The sequence below is a fragment of the Aedes albopictus genome, chromosome 1 (assembly GCF_035046485.1).
Source record: "Aedes albopictus strain Foshan chromosome 1, AalbF5, whole genome shotgun sequence".
NCBI classification, from domain to species: Eukaryota; Metazoa; Arthropoda; class Insecta; order Diptera; family Culicidae; genus Aedes; species Aedes albopictus.
The window spans coordinates 309565132-309587965 of NC_085136.1; positions in this window are offsets into that span (position 1 = coordinate 309565132).

Below are 22834 nucleotides of genomic sequence, written 5' to 3' on the forward strand. Positions count from 1 at the left end.
ACTCATTTTTTAAGGTACTTCCCATTTACCAATTTTTTGGATTATAGCTCGAATCGAACCAGAATTTTACCGCGTTATTTGCTTTAAAAAATGGCTTGGACCGGTCGAGGCGTTCCGAATTTACACTGATAGACAAAATAAAGTGCCTACCCCATTATTTTTTGAATTTCTCTCATTTATTTGGTTGAAAAGTGAACACACTGCAGTTTTTTTTTCTAGAACTTCTTTTTAATATTATTTTTAAGTTTTACTTACAGAACAATGATTTAAAAAGAATTCGACACAAAGAAAAAAAAATAGTAGAGTAATTTTCCAATTGTTGCACGGCTAAAAATTCGCCATTTGTTGCACACCTCATAAGAATAACATGGAATGTGCAACAATAGGCGAGTTTTTAGCTGTGCAACAATTGGAAAATTACCCTATTATAGAAAAAAAATAGTGACAAAAAGTGCCCACTTCATTTTGGCTCCCGGGAAAATAAATTTAAGTAAAAGAAATTCGTTTTAATAGTTTATGTGTCCTCCTTTGACCTTCAGGACCAGCCACAGGCGCATTGGCATGCTCTCCACCAAGTTCCTTAGGTGCTGTGGATCAAGCTTTCCCAAGCGTGCCCCCCGGCGTGAAGCCCTCAATTCAAAATAGTTGGACTTGTTGGTAACTTTCTTCGAATTTCGACTGTTGGTGATTATGTTGGAAGGGGAATGGCGTTCAGTCTTTGGAGGAATAACTCAAAAACGGATTCTTAAGCTTTCATCCGACGTTTCGGTCGCTATATTGCGCCTTCTTCTGGGAATCTTTGGACAATGGTTCGATTTATGTTGTGTTTATGTTTGTGTTTATGCTACTCACTAAGAATGCTCCGTTTTGTCGTAAGTATGAGCCCACAGCATGGGCCACATTTGTGAGTAGCATAAACACAAACATAAACACAACATAAATCGAACCATTGTCCACAGATTCCAAGAAAAAGGCGCAATAAAGCGACCGAAACGTCGGATGAAAGCTTAAGAATCCGTTTTTGAGTTATTCCTCCAAAGACTGAACGCCATTCCCCTTCCAACTTGTTGGTAACGCCAGTTTTGTCAACCCTGGCATCTAGAATGGCCATTTCAGTGATCCGGACCACCACCAAGGGAACTGGCCGCATATGACACTGAACCAAGTCCCATCATGTGACACATCAAACTGCGGTGATTTTTGTAACCTTTAGCATGGTTGACGGTTCAACACTCTAGATGGCGGCTGTTTAATGAAATTTTAGCCTCTAAAATTATACAATATGTGTATATTTGGTATTGGAAAGATGTCTGAAGTCCAAAAATGACGATTAAAATATCCAAGATGGCGACCAAAATATACAAGATGGCGTATCAAAATTCAATATGGCGGTATAAACTTAAGATGGCGGCCTCCATTAAGGTTAAGGCTCGACAACCGTTCAATATGTGGGCTTCGTGGCCGAGCGGTTAGCGGCGTCAGTCGTTTAGGTGTCTCGTAAGCCTCGGAGTGTGGGTTCGATTCCCGCTCCAGTCGGGGAAAACTTTTCGTCAAACGAAAAATTCTCCACTGGGCCACTGGGTGTAATATGTGTTGTCCGTTGTCAAATGTTTGTAATGTTCAGTCTGTAGAGGCCGCAAGGTCGAAGACGGTGTAATTGTCTTTTAAATATGGGTATATTTGGTATGGGCAAAACAGCCGGAGTTCAAAAATAGCAACCAGAATATCCAATATGGCGTCTCAAAATTCAAAATGGCGGCGGTTTCTGGTATGTGGAAGAAGTCTGGAGTCCAAAAATGGCGACCACAATTTCCAAACACCCGGACTTAAATCCAAAATGGCGGCTCAAAATTCCAGATTGCGGCTGTTTTTCAAGAGTTTAAGGCTCAAAAATCAAAAGCCAGATAAACGATATGATCTCTGATACCATGAAATGGACTTCTGTTAAACTTATGAATGTGCGATATTCATCAACATGTCACTTGAGTTGTGTTGAAATGTGTTTTCGAAGGCATGAGAAAGGCGCCATCACCGCTAGGTGGCTTAATTAGGGCTTTTTAGAAGTTGTTTCGAGAGTGTTTCAGAAGTCTCCAATGTATTCTTTCTATTTTCTTGGATATTCGTGTACATAAAAGTTTCTGTGGGAATTCTGCCACGATGTTTTCCGTAAATCTTTCAGAAGTTTATTTTATTTGTTTTTAAATGTCCCTTCGGGAATTGATCCGAAAGTTCCTTTGTAAATTCTTTCAAAAGTACTTCCAGTTATGTATTTCCTCCGAGAATTGTTTTGGTTTTTAGATCGTTCCTATTATATGCCATTCTTATAGTAATTCTCTAGCGAATAATACCTAGAGGATTTTTACAGAAGTACATACGGAAATTTTACCTAACTCTAACCGTTTGGTTACAAGATTGTGGACATTTGTTTTATATTTGTTGTATGTGTCGGACCCTTTCATGTGTAGAAAAATACCACAGAAGTGAAAGGGTCATGTATCGCTATAAATGTGTTGTCGTTACCAATCGAGAAATATGGCTGGCTGAAAAATAATATTAAAAAGTGGAATGAGAGATGATGAAAAATTGAGCTGCCATTGCCCAAATTAGACAGCTTTTGCAATCCGTGCGCCAAAACGTGTTTGAAATAGTGCAGTGGTTATAAGGTTGGAATCTCGGAAATCAACCCCTCCCCCCCCTGGCCCTTAGCAGGAGCTAAGTGGGTGATTGGGAAGAATACCGTTCAGGTAAATAAGATACCCTGCACATTGGCAATTGTTTTTAAAATGAACTGTCCCTTAGGACCCCTTTGTTTTGGACCTTAAGGTCTCCGTCCAGCACACGGCTCGGCCCGCGGAACCGGGAACGGTTCCCGCGCCTAAACGTAAAAGACCGTGGATCCTCTAGGAAGGATTAATATCTCGCGGGCTACCGGCCCTAATCGTAAAGGAGATCCCCCTCTCGGCCGTTCAAGGTGGCCATGCCGCGGCCGGTCGATCGCGCGTAAGAGGGAAGACGCCTGCATGGAACTCCTGCAAAAATGCCGACCAACTCTTGGAGAAATTTCCGAGGAACTCCTCTGTGGGATTCCCGTGGAGCTTCTGAAGGTACTCTCAAGGAACTTGTGGAGGAATTTCCAAGGAACACATTGAGGAATGTGGAGGAATGTTCAAGGAACTCATCGAGGAATTCCCGAGGAACTCCTGTGTGGAATTCCCGTGGAGCTTCTGTAGGAAATCCAAAGGAACTCTTGGAGAAATTCCCGTAGATGTCCTAGAGGAATTTCCGAAGAACTCCTGAAGATATGGATGAATTCGTTGAAAACCCCTGATGGAGTTTTCAAGTAACTTCTGGAGTAATTTTATAGGAACTCCTGTGGGAATTCCTGAGGTTTTTCGGGATGAATTCCCAAGGAATTCCTAAAAGAATTCTCGAGGAACTTGGAGGAATTTCTGAAGAACTACTGGAAGAATTCACAATGAACTACTAAAAAAAAATCCGAGGAACTCCTGCAGAAATTGCCACGTAATTTCTGGCTGAATTCCCAAGGAACTCTTAGAAAAACTTTCAAGGAGTTGCTCGAGGAATTTCCAAAATTCTTCTGAAGATATGCCTGGGCAACGTATGCTTCTAGAAGTCGTTGAGAAACTTCCATGGAACTCATGGAGGAACTTCTAGGGAATTGCTAAAGAAATTTCCGAGGAACTCCTGAATGTTCTTCTTCACCATTATCTCCTTCTTCTTGGCATATCGTTCCCACTGGAATAAAGGTTACTTCTTAGCTTCCATAATTATTGACTAAGAGCTTCCTCTGTCAATGACCGCATGTGTATATCGTGAGGCAGTCACGAAGATACTCTATGGCCCAAGGAAGTCAAGGAAATTTCCTCACGAAAAATTCCTCCGTTTGTGAGTCAACCATTGTGATCATATTACGTCATAAACCGTTGTTCATTAGTGAACACCGCCCTATTCCTTTTAAAGCCATCTGGACATCAATCATGTGCTGTAGGTATCAGTCTTGTCGGCTTTCCGTTGGGAAACCGTAATTTGTCATAATTTGCCCAAAAATCGATGAACAGCTATCCTCAAAAATAAAATCCCGAAATTCAACGTTAGATTTGTGACTGGGGATAAACATTTTATCCACTTTTCATCGACTCCGAAGCAGATATTTACCTAGCAGTGAAGAACTCCTCTGGCGTTCTCATTTCAGTTGAATTGGATTGTACGATGATGTTATTCTACACGCCAAATTAGGGACGAGAGCTAAGCTCCCTTCAGCAAATACCTCCCTTTTCTTTGCGATTCCTGCTGTAGCTATTTACAAAGCAATTCGAAACCGTGTACAGAACGATTTCTACCATGGCATTTGCATTGGCGTAGCTAGGGGGGGTTCCAGGGGTGCCTGGCACCCCCTAGAACAAATTTGGCACCCCCTAGAATCTTTTCTTGACAGACACCTAAAATTTAAAACTTAACACAATAATTCTAATATTTATTAATGGCACATTCCAACAAAACTTAAGCACACCCAGAATTACTTAAATACTTGTTGTACATTTAGGCGTTTAGGATATTCAGGCCAAACATTTCTATAGGTCCTAAGTGCAGATGAGAGGCTCTCTTTAAGTCACCTCTCTTTCGATTATAACGTGCTTGTATTTATATAATTTGATTTACTTCTTGCATCGGAAGGTAGATTAAACAATCCTTTGCCGATCTTTAAATCACAAATTGTCAAAATGTTCACAGTGACATCGTAATAATTTAAAGAGAACCGGAACAAAGAAAGCCTCTCTTTTGCAGATTGGACCTGTAGATATGTTTGTCGCCTATTGGTCAGAATCAACAGACTCTCTATGGATTTCTCCAGAAATATCTCTATCTATTTATACAGTGAATTCTAGGTTTTCTTATGGATTCCTACCGGTTTTTCTTTCAATAAACTTCCCTTGAGATTCTCCAGGCAGTCCTGATGGGGTTGTACAGAGGGTTCAGAATTTCATTCAATTCGGTTCACTGGTTTCCGAGATACAACACCTCAAAAATTAATTGGCTTAAAAATAGTGTTTTACCGGAACGGTTCTTACTTTGCGGAAGATTGATCACTTGAGCCCAAATTTGTACCAATGATGCACATATAATAGGTTGACAGACAGTCAAAATTTCAGATTTTTCTATGCACTCTATGAAAAATTATAGCATGTTGAACTTTATTGTGAGAGAAAAAAAAGTTGCCTATCCCAAACATTTTGGCCACCTCCTGTACATACCAAAAATTTCTGCAGAGATTTGTCCAGCATTTTCTCCTAGGATTTCTTAGGAAATTCTCGGAATTCTTCTAGGGATTCCTCTAAAAAAATCTATTGGGATTCCTTCAGGAATTCCTGGCGGGATTATTCAAGCCAATCTTCCTGGGATCCTTTCAGAAGTTTCTCCGGCGATTCTTTCAGGAATTTCTTCAGAGATTCTTCCAGAAATTTCTCATGGAATTCCTCCAGGAGCTTATATTGGCCTTCCTCCGGGAATTGTGGCTAGGATTCCTCGAACAACTCCTGCTGCGATTCTTGCAGCAATTTCTCTTAGAACTCCTCCAAAAATTCTCAATATGGTACCTTCAGGTATTCTACTAGGGAAGTTCCAGAAATTCTTCCGGAAAATCTCCCTTGGATTTTTCTAAAAATCCATTCGGTGATTCTTCCAGAGATTTATTCAAGGATTTATCCAGGACTTTCTCCAGAGTTTCTTCCAGAAATTCCACAGAAGATTTCTCCAAGAACTTCTATTGCCCTTCCTCCATGAATTCCAGTTGGAATTCTTCAAGCAATCCCCATTAGAACTCCTTCAGAAATACTTCTAGGGAATTCTCCTGGCATACTTACTTGCTGCAATACTTTCGGGAAATCCTCCTGAGATTTCCAGGCATCCTCCAGGCATTTTTAGGGGAACTACTTTTAGGATACCCCCGGTATTCCTGATTCTAAGAATTCCTCCAGATATTCCAGCTGGGATTCCTCAAGCTATTCCTGCGGTTATTCCAGCTATTCTTCCTCTTTTTTTATGGGATCTTTCCAGGCAAACTTCCTGGAATTCTTGCAGAAATTTCTTTGATTGTTCCACCACGGATTTCTCCAAGCACTCATCCAGGAATTCCTTTAGAGATTTTATCCAAAGATTCCTCCAGAAATTCCTGCATAAACTCCTTTTGGCCTTCCTTCAAGGATGCCTCAAACAAGTTTTCCTGCGGTTCTTCCAGCAATTCCTCCATAAATTCTTACTAGAATACGTCCAGAAATTTTTCTAGTGATTCCTATATGAATTTATCCTAGCATTGTGGCTGAAATTCTTCCGGAAAATCTTCCTGAGATTCCTTCAGAAATTCCTTTTGCGATTCAATCAGGACTTTCGTTATAAATTCTTTCAAAATACCTTTACCGGTTCTTGCAGGGACTTCTCTAGGTATTCCAAGGATTTTTTGTTTGGATTCTCTCAGGCATTTCCTGTGTAGATTCCTCCAGCAATTACTTCTAGGATTTATGCTGAGATTTCTACAATGATACATCCCAGAATCCTGCAAATAATACCTCTTGAGATTTTTCCTGTGATTTCTTCAGAAGCTCTCCGGTGATTCCTCCAGGAATTTTTAACCAAGGATTCTCTCATATGCTTCTCATGCTCTCCCTCCAGGAATTTCAGCTGGAATTTTCAAGATATTCCTGCTGTGGTTCTTCCAGCAGGACCCCCCTAGGACTTCCTCCTAGGACTCCTCCTGAAATACTTACTGAAACACCTCACGAAATTCTTCTGGGGATTCTTCTAAGAATTTCTCCAGGGATTCCTCCAAAAACTTGCTGGGATTATTCAAGGCAATCTTCATAGGAGCATTGCCTTCAGTGTTTCTTCTTGGAAATCTTAAAGGATTTTTTTAATGGATAGTTGGGATTTCCAGAGAAATTCCAGGAGGCATTACTAGAAAAATCTCTAGTGAAATCGTTTAAGGATGTACGGGAAAAACTTATAATTAATTAGAAGGCACAGATTATAGCTAATGGACAAATTGAGAGATGGGTGGGATTCGAACCCACGACTCGCTAGACCACAGTATGGTCATTTCTTTGCAAGTTCCTTCAGCATCACATACGAGACGCGACATGAGACAAGACATAACTCTTATAGTTTTTACAATCATCAAGAATAGATTAAAATTGCCGGTTTCGGGCGTGATCTAGCCCATCTATAGGATAATGTCCGACTGACTGCGTTGATTTTCGTACGTTGTTCGTACACGTCCAAAAACGAAGTGTTCATCTCGGGACCCACGCAATAATTCCCTTCCGAAGGAAGAACTCACATTGTTTTGTGAGTTTGTCGGGAGTGGGATTCGATCCCAGGTCCTCGGCGTGATAGTCAAGCGATCTAACCATCACACCAGGTCCACTCCACAACTTCGAAAGTTCTAAGATAATTTTTCCAGTAATTTCTTTTGGAATTTGTCGGGAAGTTTTCCGTGAATTTCATAGGATTTTCTTCAAGCAAGCCCAGTTTAGAATTTCTGATTTTTCAATTCAGCAATTTTCGGAAGCAATAGATTCAACTAGAATACAATCATAAAGAATTGCAAAAGTAATCATGATGAAATTGCCTGATAAATTTGCAAAAGAACAGAAAAAAATGCTAAAATAATTTCAGAAATTTAAAAAAAAACTAAACAAATTAAATAAATTAAATTCCAATGAAACTACCACAGAAATTAAAAAAAACATGCTGAAGGAACTATTAACTTTTACAGTTTATGCTAACATAAGAACTTCACGACACACACGAGACGCGACATGAGACAAGACATAACACTTATCGTTCTTACAATCGTCAAGATTAAAATTACCTTTACGTCGACCGGTTTCGGGCGTGATCTAGCCCATCTAGCCTAGGGCTAAAAATCTCGTAAATACAGATAAAAAAATCCTTCAAAGTAGTTGTAAAGGAATTCATTACCAGTGGAATTCCTAAAGAAAACATCAAGGCTTTTTTTTTAATTGGCTAAATGCAATCTCAAAATAAATTGCCGAAATATATTCTTTAAAAATTTTCATAAACATTCACAAAAAAATTTCGAGGAAATCCTCAAAGAATTTTCCGAAATCATCAAAGGAGTTCCTGAATAAAATTTTGAAAGAATTCTAAAGGTAATTGTCGTAGTATCACCGAGACAGAATTTTTAAAGAACCACCAAAGATTTTTTTTTCAAATAAATTTCCGAAGGAAATCTTTAAGGAATTTGCCGAATCAATTTCCAAATGAATTGCCGAAGAAGTTCCCACAGAAATAATCGAAGTTACCAAAATTTCCAAGGAAATTGCTGATAAAATTCCCAAATAAATATTCAATGCAAGTAATATCGAGATTGCCGAAGGTATTCCAAAACTATTTGCTGCAGGAATTCCTTAAATAATTACAGAAGAAATCTAGAAGAAATTTTCTAAAGAATTTTCATTACAATTATTGGAGCGATTTATAAAAGAATTTCCAAATAAATTTTCAAAGTTATTGCCGATAAAATTTTAAAGAGATGCGTGAAAGGTGTTTAGTGTCAATTTCTAAACATATTACCAAATAAATTCTTAAATAAATTGCCGAAGGGGATCCAAAGATATTTCCGAAGAAATTTGCCAAATCCAAAGGAATTCCTGAGAGATTTGCAAAAGAAGTCTTAATTGAAATAAATTGCAAAACAATTTCTAAAATGCAAATTCCATACGCAATCAAGTTATCAAGTTTTCACACCTCACATCAGTACAACGGTTTGGATTTTCAAAAAAAAAACTGTTCTTTAAAATATAGTGCGTTTAAATTTACATTCTATTTTTTTTTTCCGCGACGCAGTATATCATTATACTAAGAAAATGAGGGTTCGGTACTTCCTTTTACAAAAAAAAAAGCAAAATAACCTAGAAGCCACTGAAACTGGCACCCCCTAGGCACCCCCTAGGAAGATATCCTAGATACGCCAATGGGCATTTGGTATGAGTCCCAAGATTCCACGCATAGGGCTGCGTTGATGTTGGGATTTATCTGTCCTTTATTCCCTTTCCTGTCCACCTCAAATAATTGGGGATTGGGACATTTTCGAAGCAAGAAGACGGTCTGATGCTTGCATAGGGACTAAATGTAAACATAAGACCATACAGAAAATGTAGGTAATGATGGATTTGTATGATGTAAGCATCTGTTTCCAGTCCTTTTCGAATTGCTTCCTGGGAACTAACTAAGATGTCATGAATATTAAGATTGACTTATCTTACCTCATTCAGTTTCGTTATAGCTGTATTGTGTCCGGAGAATGGCAAATACTTAGCCACATTCAATATCAAGCTCAGATGATTTTAATGCTTACCAGGAAACGGCCACTCCATCATGTGCAACTTGTTGACAATAAACCTGCATCATAACATCAACCACCGCCGGTCCGGAGTCCGGACGGAGACCCAAGTATACGTACCCTACAGGGAAATTAGGATCGATGAAATAATAAAGAATCCATTACATGCTCAGCTCTAGCAAGGGAGCGAGACAGAGAGGGAACCGCATAAAGCAACACCGAGCGATGATGATGACGATGAAATGCACTTTGTGGAGCAATATGCTATTTAGCCCCAATATGGCAAAGCACAGGAAGTGCCTCCAGTTCACGTAGCTAGAGCACCGACCGGAACCGACCCACAACCGGGCAACGTGGGAGAGTAAGAAATCACATTTAGGTTGGATGTAGGAGGAAGAATGGAAGTTTCTAGATTGGCTTTCATGGGGGAAGTATCCGCTGTGTTCTGAAATATTTAAACATTTCTAGACTTATTAAGGTTTTATTACTGTTTTCAAACTAATTGCAATCATGGTTACAGTTACAAAACTCGTCAAGCTTGCTATTTGATGAAAACATTCGCGAAATGATGCGATTTGCTTTCGACAACGAATACGTTTTCACCCATCCTCGCTTTATTCAATCAACCTCCCATACGAGTAGCACACCAACGAACTCAACACTAATCAGCATAGTTGACTCTTCCTTTTCGCCGTTGAGCCGTTGCGTTCTAGCCAAGCATCTCTTTTCATCGCTTTCGATGCTTTTCGACAGCTTATCGCGAAGCATCGTTGGCTGGAAGCTTTATTAGTATGGTATCGGTACATGCGAATGTTGCTTCTGTGTGCGTGTCGAGCGTTCATGCCGTAGTTTCGCAAACCAACCTATTCGGTATGGTTCGGCTGTTCGGGCGAGCGTGTGACGGTACAGTCAGATGTGTGCAAAATCGTTTGTGATTTACATCATGTTCGTTTTACCACCTATTTGCTGCTGGTCATCGCTGATCAGTGCACAGTTCAATCGCACGCGATAAATATACAGTTGATGAGTTGTGATGAGCACTAGTGAGGTGATCATTTGCATCATTGAAACTCGTACAAAGTTATACATTATTTGACGTTCAAAAATTTGAGATTCGGTTCAAGCCATTTGGTTTAGAATAGGAACACACTCACGCACATACACACTCAAATACATATAGCTAATTAGTTCAACTCAGTTGATGGAAGTCTTCTACCATAAATTTATTCTAGATGTTACAGTAAAGTCTGCTACATATCTTGGTTCTTGAAAGCAAAACTTCTTCATCTACAAATTTTGATAGTCACAATTCAACGTTGCAAGTGTAACTCCAAGAAGGAGAATACTACTGAAGAACTCCGGAATCGTCTCAAACCACTTTCTTCATCACTAGCTTAGATAGCCGCTCAGATTGGCGCTTCCTTTTAAGCATAATTTGCTCACTTGGTAACATGGAGAAGTGCATCCGTTGCACCTTGCTGTGCATACCACCAGACAACCAATATGAATTCCAAAGCAATTTGCCCCATGCAGAAGAGTAGTTCCACAGACAAACAGAGGTAACACTCACCAAAACGGCTTGGCAAATGCATTTAACGATCAATTTAAATCAAAATTACAGGCGATTTGTGTAGTAGTGTGCGTGTTAGCAAACGTCAAATCGAAATCCATCATGGCCGACAGTGTCTCGCGCGGTTATACCAACAGGTGGCAGTGTGCTCATGAAAAAGATACCGGGCAATTTTTTTTATGAATTTCCTTTAAGAGTTACGTTTGTTTGTCTGTGGTAGTTCTGTCTGGGAAACTTTCCAGGGCATATGCAAAGTCGCGCGCCAACGAACAGACAGCCAACACAGCCAGCACAGTACGGAAGATAAATTCGATAGTCAGAAAACAATTTACGACAATTGCTGCGCATTCCGCGGAATGTTTCCATTTGACTGCCGCTCGCTCCTACCTATTGGATGCTTGCAAATACCCGTCCCACCTAGATACGAAACAACTCAGAGATGCGCTTCTTGGGAACTGTTGCCGTCGTTGTGGCGAGGAACGGAAGGAGCTGGAATAGAGGTTTGTAGTGATACAAACGAGAAAATTGCGAAAATAAAAATGAAATAGAATTCTTTTTTCCGGGGAGGCTGTTCTATGGTTCCAAATTGGTAGGAAGTGTATGTATCTGAAATTTTAGATCGATTATTATGTACGCAAGTTTTCTTCCGTTTTGAAGTTCCAGGAATTTCGAGCAAAATCGTGTGAGCATGCTTCCATGTGTATATCACCAAGTAACACGCATATCATATAATAGTTACGGCAGCGCGGGTTTTGGTTATATAGAAGTTAATTTAACGTTATTCTAAAACAATGCTGTGGAGCAGACTTGGCTAGATGCTTAGAACACGTGACTATCACGCCGAGGACCTGGGGTCGAATCCCACTTCAGACAAACTCACAAAATGTGAATCTCGTTAATGCAGATAAAAAAGATACAATGTTAAAATAACATCCATTTAACTTCTATACAACCAAAATCTGCGTTGTCGACATGTGTGTTACTTGGGCATTTGTATCGTGCTTCACTTGATCTAATTTATCGACTGTGTTTAGACTGATGTTGTAAGATAGACACAACGGGTGAGCTCGTTCCACGTTATTTTTTTCCTTTATTCTTGCTTTTTTCAATTTATTATTTTACCTGGCGAACATCCTGAACTCTACGGATGTCATTGATATAAGGAACTTCAGAGGACCAAACACTCTGACTTTGATCAATCTCTCGTTGTCAGTAACATTCGAGCACGATTATCAACCGTGACGAACCCACAATATAGCGATCGTTGTTTTTTATTATCTAGCGCTTTTTAGCAGAAAATGTGGCAGGTAAGTACCGCCTGGATTAACGCATAAGAGGAATCAACGTAGACGACAACCTCATCTATCTATGGAAATCTATTAGCCGTGCGGGAAGTGATAGGTACTGGTGGATAACGATCTAGAACCAGAAGGTGACGGATGAGAAGAACTTCAGGTGGCATTCAGGAGGTTTCAAAGGCCTATCAAGAGATTGAAAGGGCGATAAACACACTTGAAACTCTCTGAAACTCTCATGAGACCTATAAAACGTTTTTGCTAATCAACTAAAACCTTAATCCCAATAAAAGTTATAAGTCAAATAGACTAGACGAGGTTCTGATAACCACCATAAAATCAAATTGAAAGGAACAGGATTTTATGACGGTTATGAAAACCTCAACAAGACTAATTGAACATCCAAATGTTACTTGGGCATGAGCTGCTGAAATACCTCTGAAAATCCCATTAAACTCTATGGGACCCCCATTAGCCTTCCAGAAACCCACTGAGACGCCTCTGAGACCCCTGGAAATACCCTGAAACACATCTGAGAACCTTTGGGACCCCTGTGAAATGCCTGTGAAACCTCCTGAAACGTCCCTAAAACCACGTAAAACATCACCTGAAATGCTCCTGCCGCTCCCTAGAATACAGGGAATAGACAAAATGATCGGGACAGGCAAAATTATTACTTTTCCGAAAATGACTGTATAACTTTTTTCTTGTAAACAATTTTAAGTTAAGTCAAACGTTTCTTGAAGCTCTTTATATGAGTCATGAATGCTTAGAATTTCATTGCATTCGGTTCATTTAATCCGGAGATATAACAGCTCAAACTTGATCAATAATGATCTGATAGTATGCAACCACTCTGGTTGCTAGGACTATACTCCTTCTGAGTGATAGAAAAGGCCCAAAAAATGCACATTAAAATTAGAAGAATATTCTAAAGTTAAAATCGAACATGCAACAGAGAATTAAAACTGGTAACAAATTTGAAACGCCTCTGAGACCCTCGGAAGTCTCCTCCGAGACTCTCTAAAACGTCTCTGAAAGTATTCGGAAAGCATCTGAGCTTCCCTGGAACAAAATTGAAATTTCGCGGTGTTTCGTGTGCCAATTCTATTTTGTTTCCCTCTATTTTTGATATTAATTATGAAGTGCAAGTTACTACAATTACACTATTTGGTATGAGCTTGAGCAGAGTCACAGTAAGTACCCATTTCATTTGCGATTCGCATAGCTATGGCCTGTGTGAGAAACTGGTTGAAGGCAGGACGACAGCAGCCAGCTACTCGCATTTTTGATTGGCCGTAAAATCATTATTTCGTTGACATGATTACTTTTTAGCACAAGAATGGCTAAATTATCAGTGAGCAAACATGTTTATGTGTTTATATTTGCATGAGAACGCGGTTTTTCAACCAATTTGTTACATTCATTATTTGGATTGAAAAATAGTTCGTTGTCTAATCATTATTTCGCATAGTTCTTGTTCCAGAGTAATTGCTCTAGCTCAAGAATAGAAGGTTTCAAGAAGTTTTTAAAGGAGAATTAGCCAGATGAAATGCACTTGATTAAACGAAGCATAAACTTTTAATAAAATATGTTGATGTTATGTGTTGAAAATAACTTCAAATACACCTTAAAACTTATTATAAGATTCAATGCTCTTGTAAATTCAGTTGTTTTATGCGCGAATTTCAAAATTAACTTGAAGACAACTTAAAAACCGCAAACGAACGAAGATTGTTCTCTCTTGATAAAAACAACTATAAATGTTTCATGAATTGGTCATGCTGCGATAAAGCGTCCATAAAAATAATCCAATCTAAAAGGAATTGAAATTGTTACTTGGGCTGAAACCCCCCAAGAAACTTCGACACTCCCTAAGACTATTTGAGTAGCCCAGAAATTTCAGATGACCCTGAAACCCCCATAGAATCCCTTGGGCTCCCTCGTTGTCACATGTTACATTCCTTCAAGTGCCGGAATGCCTCAATAGAATTTTACCTAAAAGAATTTCAAGGTTTCAAAGAAGCCCCCCGTCTAAACTGCCTCTGACCGCCCCTCCCCCCTTCACTCGCCGTTCAGAGGCGTTTTTAGGTGTTTCAGGGCGTTTCGGGATAATCCAGAGTGCTTTTAGGGGGCTTCTTAGGCTCTCAGATGAACTTGACGGGGGTTTCAACGGCGTTTCAAGACGTTTCAATGCACTTCAAAGTGTTTCAATGTGTTTCAGGAGGTTTCAGAGGCGTTTTAGGGGGCTTTATAGGCTCTCAGGTGAAATCCACGATGATATTAGAGGGGTTTTAGACCGTCTAAAGCGTTTCAATGAGTTTCAGGGCGGTTTCAGGATGTTTGAAATGTGTTTTAGGAAGCTTCGGATACTTTCAGGCACAGAGGTTTTATTGTGAAACGTTCCAAAGCGTTTCAAAATGTGTTTATGTTTCTGAATTGTTGATTTTTCTTCAGTAAAAAAAAATTGCTTCCATATTGTGGGAGCCGCGTCTGGTAAGCATGAGGGTGTATAATAGACTGACTAAACAGATGCTGCGCAGCAGCACGAATGCCGCGTCGGTCGCGTCACTGCAGATGCATGCATACCAAGAACGGTTAAGACACTCGTCACCACATCCCCCTTTCTTTAATCTAAATATGTCTGAACTATTATTAATCCCATTAAACTGTTCAATATTGTTAAGCATTCTTAACACTCATTTATTTGACGAGTCGCTTTAATGATTAACCGACTACTTGACTACAAATTGACGTTTTCAATGGGTAAATATACGAATACCGTGAAACATCAATGCATTCGCCAGTTTGCGCTTGCAAGTTCTCCTCCGGATAATTGTTATGTATCCAATAGCAAACGTGACTCTTCTAGTACATCTAAACATGATTGACTTATAGGACTCCTGCTACTTCTCTTCCTTCCTGCCATTATTACTATTTTTTTTGTACATATATTGATCAATACACAAACTGTTTAACTTCAATAGTTGAAACTAAGCGTCATTTTTTTTCTGTTGCATGTCAACGCTTAACTTTAAACTGTAGTGTCTCTTGCATTTTTCTCATAATATCTTTGATGTAACGTGTTTTTTTTTCTTACTTTTTTCATACTATTGTTCACGCATAAACCTCAGTAAATTCTCTCTCTGAATACATCTTCATTTTACATAACAGCTAGTTTCTTCTGTACTGTAGTTATTCTTGTGGTCATTTAGCACTTTTCCTGCACGTTTCATATAAATCTCAGATATAAATGGTAGTGTACGTTGTCTCGCGGTATGATACTTAAGTCCCAAGAAACCCTAACGTTTAAGTGGGAACACTCCAATAATAATCACCTCATTTACTTTTAGACCATTCATGACCACACATGTATAAATTTCCTTCAGCTTTAAGCGCACGCATTCCTCCTGGGCATTTCCACGTACTAACTAGGTATTTGACCGAAACATACATAGAATAAAGATTCCTCTACGGGGTCGACCCTAGACCAACTATTTCCTGTCATTTTGAACGTGCACAAGTCCTTCTCAATTACCAATCCTGCAGCCTTTTCTACTTTTCTACTGAACAATATCTTCGTAGGTATATTCATTCAAACTTAACCTACCGCTACTTGCGCGGTTGGCCACCTCCGCCAGCGAGATTTTTCTTCCAACGTGTTGTACAAAATACAACAATGCGATCGTTCGAAGGTTAAGAAATTTTGTGTTGACCTAAATAATGTTGTATCAATATTGACACCTACCTTACCTTGATACCTTGTTGGCTACAAAGTAACTTTACTCCAATGCCGAGCGTATAGTAGAGCACCATCTTCGTCGGTCTTGGGCGATGTTCCTCCAGTTTCCCCGAACGTGTAGGGATCGTAGATCTTCTTCAACCGCGTCACAATATTGACACATCCCCTTGCTATATTGGTGCATGATGCATTTGTCTGTGATTTGTCTCCCAGTCATGAATTTAGGTCCAGTTCTATTTCTCAATCCAGTTTCATTATTCTATTACCGCATTAATGGATTTGTTCTTCAAGACTTCTTCAAGGCGTTTGTACTGCTTTATTTTTCTTAACCAGTGAATTAAATCACAACGTTTTCCAATCTTACCTACAAGGTGGACTCAATTGCAATGATTGCAATACTTAAATAGTGAATTCAATCACAACTCCTCAATACTCTACACAGAATGATATAACCAGTGTTGTGGATCATCACCGTTTGAGTTGCATCTGTACTGACAAACCTAAATTCCTTTCCGAGTCGTTCGCGCGATAGCCGTTAACGTCAGAGAAGAATGAATACATCAGCAGTCGTGGAGATATAATGACTCCCTGATTTCCCCTTAAGGTGACTCGGGATGACGTGTTAATTTTGCTATCTTTCCTCTATTTCTAACCATTTGGCTCACGGCTTGATATTTGAAAATACAAATATCAATTTCTACTGCACTGCCGTAGCTAAAACTTTAGTCGATTGTGTAAGTGAGCAAATGATCCATCAAATTCCTAGTCAAAATATGGAGTAAAATATGATATTTACGTCTTATCTCTGTTGTTAGAGCAATGGTGGACGTTTCAACTACCGCCCCGTCGGGAACTAAACTCCACGCAACAACTGTTGTCTCTTGGTAAGGGGCAAATACGAAACTCATACATGCATACCATTACATTGGGTTTAAGTGATGCTCAGCTACTTCACATCACTGTGGCAGAATGATTGAAGCAATTATCTTGCATTAGAATTTCGTAATGGTCATGCGTTTTCACCATTGGATATAACAGTCTAAGAATTATTTTTATTAATATATATGCGTCTATTCTCCTTCTGTTTTTTTTTTTTACTGGAACTCGGCCTGCGTCTCTTCAACTTAGTGTTCTTTGAGCCCATGTACAGTTATTTATTGAAGGCTTTATTCATCTGATATTTTATCCCTGGATTATTGATCAAAAGTAATATCCACTCCACTTGGTTAACTAGAGACCCTATCAATGTATGCATAATACACAAAGATGTTTAAAATATCCGTCTTGTTTTGCTACAAAGTTTTAGATGTAACATGATGCAACAGCTTATTTTATTTAATATGTTCCGATGTAATGAAATAAATGCTGCATTCCTTCACACTCAGAATATTGGAACGATTCTCACTCTTTGCAATTTATAAAAATGAAAGTTCTGAATTTCATTGATACCGAAATGAATCAACTTAGAAATAAAAGGCCACGCTGATAAAGGTAGAAAACAGTAATACTCAACTGATTAATTTCATTTAATTCATCGTTTGTTTGATTTAGTTATCATATTAAATGCATCATATTAAATTAGTCATAATATTAATAACCAAACATATACACAATCACTCGTTGATCCCATGCTCACCGGAAGGATCAACTGACCAATGGTATATTTCTATATCATACAGGAATAAAATCAAAGCCACTATCTACTTCTATCTTTCTTCCTATTGTGCCATTTTATTTTCTCTGTGTTAGTGAATTTAATCACAATTTTTGGATTGGCATGCAGTCATTCAAATCAGAAGGAAACAGATTTTGTCTATTTTCCGACGTTTCGGCGCAATGTATTTTGCCTTCTTCTTGGGATCATAGAGTTCTGTTTTTTGTCATGGGGTGGTTTGATCTAATTTTAAATTGTCGTACTTTTTGATTACACATCACGTTGTTTAAACTAGGGTGCACTACTTCGGTATTCTGTTTCAGTAATGAAACAGAATACCGAAGTAGTGCACCCTAGTTTAAACAACGTGATGTGTAATCAAAAAGTACGACAATTTAAAATTAGATCAAACCACCCCATGACAAAAAACAGAACTCTATGATCCCAAGAAGAAGGCAAAATACATTGCGCCGAAACGTCGGAAAATAGACAAAATCTGTTTCCTTCTGATTTGAATGACTGCATGCCAATCCAAAAATTGTGTGAATTCTAACAGTCGATAAATCAAGTTTAATCACAATGTTCTATGCTCTTAGCAAATCAGTCAGTGAATTCAATCACAGTTGTTTTCGTGCTCTCTCAGTTACACAATATTTTGCATCTCACCACTACTAGTGAATTCAATCACATCTTCTATAGTTTTCAAGTGAATCAAATCACTCTAATTTTATTTCATCACAACTATTTCAGTGGTTCGATCATTTTCCTTCCACAACTTTATAAGTGAATTCAATCACATTTCTCTCAGTGTTCTCCAAGTGAATCTAATCACAATAATTTCATTGCTCTTTGGGTAAGTTCGCTAACAGGTGTTGCCTCTGTTGCCTGGATTGACGTTTAAAGAGACAAATGGAACAAATGGAAAGTAGAAAAAAAAGAACACTATTGGTAGGGGGTAGCATCTACGAAGAGCGTTAATTCAATACCAAAATGTAAAAAAAAGACACGTACACCGTCTCCAGTCAGAGGCTGTACAGACTGAGTGAAACTTAACACTAGACAACGGACATCCGGAGCATGCACCAGTGGATACGGAGAAGAAACTATCCTCACGAAAAGTTTCATCGCCCGGAGCGAGAATCGAACTCTCAGTCCATAGTAGAAGCTTGGTGATCCTAACCGCACGGCTACGAAGCTCCACAGCTGCTTTCAATAATTGGTTTGGCCCGCCGAGATTGCATCACCTCCCCAACAGAGGCCTTCATGCCTTTTCAGTGAATTTAATCACAATTTAATAAAAACCTGTCACGGATTGCCACGGTGTCTGCTCAAATATTACTGACGCATGTATCATAGTTCTTATCTAAGTCAATTATTACAAAAGAAAATGGACGAAATCTGTGTCTTACAGCAAACTATATACAACTGCCGTAAATATGATATCTTTACGCCACCCGCATTTATGGCGGGTGACAGGACCGATGGTAAAGCTTTGTAGGAAATCATGAAAACTTGTATTAGGAACTTGTATCAGATGATAGACTTATCTTCCCAAACCCATGATAGTGTAAACAAACGCAGTAGGTAGTCAGAGTGTGACTTGCACAAAGTTCAGCCTCCAGTAATTTTCCAATTTTATCGCAGATGAACCTGTTATAATCAGCAGAAGATTTTGAATAGTGACTGCAATCACCGGAAATAAGAACTTGTGGAGAATGTCAGAATGTACCGACTGTCATCAATTTGGGTCAGCGTACAGTTCTAATCCCATTGTGAGGTGTAATAGATATACGACATTGCTGAGAGCTATTATCGTTTTTACACCTATGTTCCAACATTCTTCACGACACGAACCGGGATTTGGTTCATACTCTAAAATATTGTATCTGAATTAGTGTTCTTAAAACGATCTTCGACGGCAGGCAAACCCCTACCTGAGTAGGTGCCCAAATATGGTAGAATATGATGGGTGGAGCATGTTATGGGATTACCGAAATGGTATTGCGACATTTGCACCCATTTAGACTCGGCCGAAATTCATTATCAACACAGTCGAATTTCGCACACGACTTCGCAGTGGCTGGCATGCACAAGTTCAGTTGAGTTCAAGATAGGGGCGTCGGATGCGCAACAGGTAAACAAAATAAGTTTGACTAGTGTGAAATTTCGTTGGGAAATGATGATTCAGTGGATTCTCAAATTATCACAGTAGTCTAAACATTAATGAAAAACTCAATATTCCTAGTACATTTAATATCTTAAGTGAATTTAATCACAGCATCACATCTTCTTGTGAATTAAATCACATCCTTTACACTTTTTTCTACTCGCTTCCAGGTTTATGTTTTCCAATTCTCTAGTCAATATTCTAGTCCAATCTGGTTTATCACTCAATCACAACAATGATTCTATGAAGACTCGAAACGAAAGTGAGATGAACTATTCGAAACATTGACGTCGTATCTGCAAACGAATATTGCGTTGCTAACGTTTCGCAACTGAAGAATATCCTGTGGAGCTATAATTGATAAAAAAGTACATACCTTTCTGCATAGTCTTATGCTGAAAATAACCATGTGCAGATCTAACACATCTTGTGCCACATCTTATGGCTGTTAGTGCCGCATGCAGAATTAAATAATGATTCATCATAACGCCACGCACTGATAATCACCATATCAAATAAAGCGTTGCTCTTTCATCATTGACCACACTTGTGCAATCGCGTTTCATTTTTTTTTTTTCGCTTTTGTTTTGTGCACCCATTCACCAGCTCAACCTCCCAACACAATGAGCACTGGCTAAATCTTCTTTGTTCTAGGTACTGCACGCGAGAAAAAATCAAGGTCACCGGCTGCATACAGAATAGCCTGAAACTAGCGCGTTGCTGTGTCCACCGCGTTGTCACACGTTTTGTTTCGCTTGATTTGTTTTTTTTTTTTTCCACAGCACAATTCAAAGCACTTATTTATCATCACCTGAGGGCGATTTCTTTCACATTCTGCTTCTTTCTTTCTGTTATCCAATCATCATTTTCACTTTCCGTACTTCAAAAACTATTTTTTCTGCTATTCTTCCAACACTAGCACACTACTTCAATAATTACCCAGCTTTCATGGATAAATTTCACAAAATATCAAGGTGCAAATTATTTATAAACCAACCATTCACGTTCACTCAATTAATTTTCTTTTCTCCTCGTCGCCACTTGTGGGAGCCGCGTCTGGTAAGCATGAGGGTGTATAATAGACTGACTAAACAGATGCTGCGCAGCAGCACGAATGCCGCGTCGGTCGCGTCACTGCAGATGCATGCATACCAAGAACGGTTAAGACACTCGTCACCACACATATCGTTTTGGCAATACGTTTCAGGGCGTTTGGGAGGCTTCAGAGGGGGTTTTTTTAGGGCATCAAAGACTCGCAGGTGAATTTCACGGAGGTTTAGTGGAAGTTTCAGAGGCGTTTCAAAGCATTTTAGAGAGTTTCAGGAGATTTTAGGGTGCTTCAGAAGCTCTTAGTTTTCATGGGCGTTTTCAAGATCCGATGACCAATACTAAAGGAAGTTCTTTGATTTCCTCAAAATATACCACTTCATGACAGCACATAGTTGCATGCGGCTGTGTAAGCATAAATTTCATTCATAATGCTCCAATAGATAACTGATTACGCTTGTAGATCTGATGACTTATACCCCAGGGAGTTCTCGGATACATTGAACTCATCACTTGATAGATCATAGTTACCAGCACCTTTGTGAGTATGACCTTAGTCAAAAGTTTTTATAATCATCTTAGTAGATTCGAAAACCTATAAACAATGGAGTTTTTGGAGATCATCAAACAGACAATGAAGTCGTCACTTTTGACAGCACATAGTTGCATAGGGCTGTGCAAGCATCAATGTTATTCATAATGGTCCAATAGATCACTAATTACCCTAGTAGATCCGATGGCCCAAACTCCAGGAAGTTATCGGATACTCTTAAATTGTTAACCCTTAAACACGCTGTAAACGCCTCTTAACGCTTAAGTCTACCTTTTCCATAAACCAACTTTTACCCTCATCTTTAGTACTCCAGCTGCTTTGAACATAATCAAATTCCTTTTCGGTAACGTTACCTTGATGGAGGGGGTTTCAATAGATTTACCTGAATGGATTCTGTTTAAATTCTACCTGACCTTGTCATGACAGAAATGTTCTCTCGCCTTTTGCGAGGAGGTGCTGTCCATAAACTACGAAGACTGCTTCAAAAGATTTTTTACCTTATTGGTTTTGAAGGTCGCAAAGATTTTTAAGAAGGGCAAGTGTCTACCCGACTAGAATATTCTAACTAAAATATAACATAATTATAACTAATAATGATATTTATAACTCATTGTGATATAATCATGTTTAACATCTTTGGTATTTAAAAATATTATAACTAAATTATATCACATTATGTTATTAATAATATTTAAAAACTCATTGTGAAACAATTTGGTTTTCCTTCTTTGATATTCAGAAAATAATTTTACACAATTGTATCAAAATATGACTACTAGTTTTCTTTAAGCTGAAATTTATATCATATTGTGTTGTAATTTTGATCTAATTATAACAAAATAGGTTATTATTGTGATCAGATCGGAGTACTTTTTGTTACAATTTTAGTTATTTTAACATCATCCTACATCTAGTTTATCACATAATAAGTTATAGAACACATTGTGTTATAAACTTGATATGTTTTTCTAGTCGGGTAGGAGATTTAAAGATGAGCTATGCGGAGCTTCACAGAGCTTTCAGCAATGTAGTTTCAGAAGAGGGAGTTCAGAGACATTACAGGAGTTTCAGGGGCATTTTCGAGGGATTCAGTGGATCTGAAGTGCTTCACAGCGAGTTTGAGAGGGCTTTCGGAGGTATTTTAGAGGGTCCCGGAGGCGTTACAGTGATGTTTTTGGAGGAAAATCTAACATTTTTTTGTGTGGTCTGGGAATTATGCACTTATAAGTAAGTCTTACACATTTTGGTGTGATGCAAATTGAGCGAGTAAATGGAGGTACCTAAACAGATTTTACCTACTTAAATGGAGGTTTCAGTGTAGTTTTTTTTAAATATTTCCATATTCATCGTATTCCAAAAACGGACGATTGAAGCACCAACTAACTGTGAAAGTGGTCCAGTGGGGTAGGAAATGCGCAATAACATCT